The sequence below is a fragment of the Nestor notabilis genome, unplaced genomic scaffold, assembly GCF_000696875.1.
Source record: "Nestor notabilis isolate BGI_N333 unplaced genomic scaffold, ASM69687v1 scaffold11895, whole genome shotgun sequence".
In the NCBI taxonomy this organism is placed as follows: domain Eukaryota; kingdom Metazoa; phylum Chordata; class Aves; order Psittaciformes; family Psittacidae; genus Nestor; species Nestor notabilis.
The window spans coordinates 4,303-8,365 of record NW_009927935.1 but is presented as its reverse complement, the minus strand read 5'-3'; positions in this window follow the sequence as shown (position 1 = coordinate 8,365).

Genomic DNA, 4,063 nt, shown 5'->3' with positions numbered 1-4,063 from the left:
CCCTACAGACAAAAAGACAAGTCCTTAGAGGTACCTGCAAGTGGAAAGGGATCATGACCACAGACCTAGTAACAAGATACTCTGTCATTTGTAGGTTCCCACATACCTCCATACACACACGCCCCCCTCCAGGATTCACGCTGCTTGCTACATAGTCTACTGCGTAAACAAAGAAAGGTCCAAAAATTGTATAATAAACCAAACTGTGCTGCACTGCTACAGTTTACTATAATAATTCACTAGCACAATCATACCTCAAGAAACTGCATTATTTAGAGGACACCAGATAAAAGGTTCAGAAAGTAGCATTTACAAGAAAAGTTATTCTTTGAAATATAATTAGCCATAGTACCCAGATTAGAAGACATAAATATTTTTTCTAAAGGAGCCAAGAACAGATTAGTCTCACTAATCAGTTGCAGAACAAGCAGAACTTAATAGGCTTGAGTTACAATAAAGAAAAATACATGCTGTGAAAGATCGGCAATCAGCCTTCCTAGGTAGGCTGTGGAATTGCTACATACAGGAGGCTTTCCTATCCTTTTCCCAATATGTGACGTGTAGGTTTGATAATCAAATGGATATTGCATAAAACTAAATTCATTCTAAACTTTCATCACATGAACATCAGGAACTTTGAATATAGCATGGAACAACTACAAGGAGTCATTTGTTGTACATTTGTTGTAGGCTGGAGCTTCCACCGCTAGCCTGAACTTGCATGTGGCTTTTCACCCAAATGCCTTTGAGGTACTATCAGTAATCCTCAACTTGCAAGCTGCAGCAAATACACTGCTTCAAACAGAAGAAACAAATAGTGGGAGGAACTATATTGCATATTCCAGAAAGATCACGGCTCCAACACCTTTAAAATAGCAAAGGGAACATAGGAAAATGAGCAATAGTGAAGTACTTCACTTACAGAAGTCATAGAACCCCCTCCCTCCAACTTCCTCAAAGCCATCCAAACAAATCAACAACTCAATACCATCATTTAAGTCTCAGCTTTGTCCTTTTTGACAAAGTCTTTATCTTTATCCACATACTGCTGTTCTCCCACTGAAAGCATACATGATTCCTCTGTACTAAGTGAAAACAGACTTAAGCTGCAACAGCCAACTCAAGTAGTATCAACTGTGGTCATTACAACATACAATGCTTAAGGAAGCGTCAATGTACGCACACATGCACTACTGAAAAACAGTCAACGGTGGGAAGCAGTGCAGAAATCTTGCTCCAAAAAGACCCAGCAGGACACAGGATGGGAAAAATTTGGAGGAAAGCAAGCAGGAAGTTGCAGCAGCAGTTTATCCTTTTTGAAAATGGCAGGAATCACATTTCTAAAACAACATGAATCACCTGAACTGAAATCTGGCAAGTACTTTTGAGCTTTGGCAAAAAAGCATACACATGATTCTCATCGCACATCAAAAACACTACAGTTACCCTATTTCAAGGCTGCAGTCATATGAAGAGAGAGATATGCAACTGCATATTGTAAAGGTAATCAGTAAATGAAGAACAGAACTGATCAGCAAAAGCTGACAGCAGGACTGCATCTATTATTTCAGAACACTTGCACCAAGACTTTCATTTAACAAGGCTAGGGAGAAAAAATATGTGTATAGAAAAAAGGTAAGCTTTCAAAGTAAAGGCTTAGAAATATTTCTTGCTTTTTTCCAAACCCCAAAGTTGAAGTCCCTTTTAATATAAAATTAGTTAAAACATTACAAATTAAACATTTGTAGCATTATGTTATTAATAGAGATTGAACACTGTTACTGGCAACATACAACACAGGATATTTCTGAACACAAAGGTTCTAAGTACTATGAGCAAACAGTGACAAAAGAGACCATGTATTTTAATACTGTAACACTGTTCTGCCTAAAGATGCAACCATAACTCCCTAACCTTGTCTCTACTGCTGCTCTCCCTGTAGGACAGATCACTACCTACTCTGAGACACTGCCACACTCTCCAGCAGCAAGGCTCTCTTCAGAAGTTCCTAAACCCTGTTTCCCCTTCCCACCCATGTAGCATGCCACCTCCTTAGCTGTGATCACACACTGAAGAAAGGTGAGGAGTTGTTTCATCCTGTTCACCATATAGTACTATCATCAACAGTGTTGCTACAACTACACCAGTGGCAGCATATGGTGGGAATGAATCATGGGGGAGGAATACCATACGCTGCTGTTGCTGCCAAAGCAGCACGAAGGGCAGGTTTTAAAGCTTATTCCTGCATTTACTTCAAACAACTACAGTACTTACTAGAAGATGCTGTGCTGAAAAACTTAGTAGTGACCAAGAATTCCAGAGCAAAAGTTTCTTCCCAAATGAACTATTTGTGCAGAAGACCACTCTTCTGATCAGTCAGTAACAAGTGACATCACAGAGATGGCAGAGCTAAGTCAGCTGGATACATGCAATAAAAACTCAACTATAGCAACAAAAGTCTCGTGGAGAACAGGATACACAAAACCCTTTATATGCCCAGTTCCTAGTTTCTGAAATAAACAAATTGCAAAGACTTGGAAACAGATCTCTTTAAAACACACACCATGTGCTCCCCCAAGGGCTTATACCTCTAGGCATTTCTGTCCATAGCTTTTCACAGAAAGAAAAGGTATCCCAGAATTGCACCCCTACCTGCACACACCAGGCACTGACATGTGACCACCAATACTCTAAGACAATAGAGGCAGTTTCATATATAGGTAAACTGAAAAGCCACACACATCCCATACTATCAGCAGCTAAAGGAGCTCAACTCAACCTGATTTAACATTTATAATCAAAGTGCTATCCAAAGATTATTTTCTTGGGCCTTTATTTGAGAGGTTATTAGAGCTTTCAATTCAGAAAACAGTAGTAGGGTAACAAAAAAGCCTGGAACACAAATGCTCTTTCACAGCATTAGTATCTTCAATTACCTCACTAAGGCTTGGATTTTAGAAGAGCAACATTTGCAGTAAAAAGTAACTCCATGCAAACAGGCCAAAGCATCAGGCTAAGTCTGAACTACACAGATACAATTAAAGACCTTGTAAGCTTTTAAGTATGCTTCTCTGCAGGGCTCCTTTAAAGTAGGTTGTCTTAAACAAACACAACAACAACAACAAAAAAAAAGAGAGAAATTAAACCCAGGAAAGAGTAGAAAGAAGTTCCTACGCTCCAGAAACTGCATGTTGTGAGCTTGAGTCGTCTGGTTAAAGATTTGCATATGGAAGACAAAGCTTTTTTTAATTTAAGCCACAACCAAGCAAACAATATTACCTCCATCAGACCTTTTCTATTAAATCCACGTATCACTTTGTTCAATATGTGTGAAGTCTATTCTTTTCTTGTAAACAATTCACCTAGCAATAAAACTGTCCTAAGATAGCAAGTAGCTGGGGTTAAAATTTGCATGGAAAATTCTTTTTATTTCTCTAGCACCTTTGAACTTGGCACTGCATGCTATTTGATTATAAATATATGCTGGGAAAAAAGACATACTCCAAAAACAAAATTACCAACAACCATTACCAAGAGCAGAAAATTGGTTTAGAGTTTGAGGGTTTTTTGGTGAGCTTCAAAAGAATTTTGGGGAAAAACCTTAGAGAGAAAAAGTCCACATAAACAAGCAACAAGAACTAAAAAAGGGAAAAATACAGATTAACACATCAACACATCAAAACCAAGGTTTGGAACTCAGAAACAGAAAAGCTGTGCCCAAGCTTCGAAGCCAAGTTTAGTTTAAAAGTTGTTCAGCAAGAGAAAGGAGGGAGTCAAGAGTAGCGAGAGGTAATTCAGGTTGCTTAGTCCTGTCAGAGAAAGAACTTTCATTACAACTAAAGGGAAGATCATCAGAGCATGAAGAGTTACAGCAGAATGGAAATCATCTGCAAGGAATAAAATAACATAAAATAAAATAAGAAATAACATAAAATAACATGACATAAAATAAAATCCACCCAAAACCAAACAACCCACAAAGAAGTGTTATGCAAAAATACGTAGATGAGAGTTATTTCTATCTTGTCCACCACTGCCTTTGAATTAGAAAACTGGCATTCCT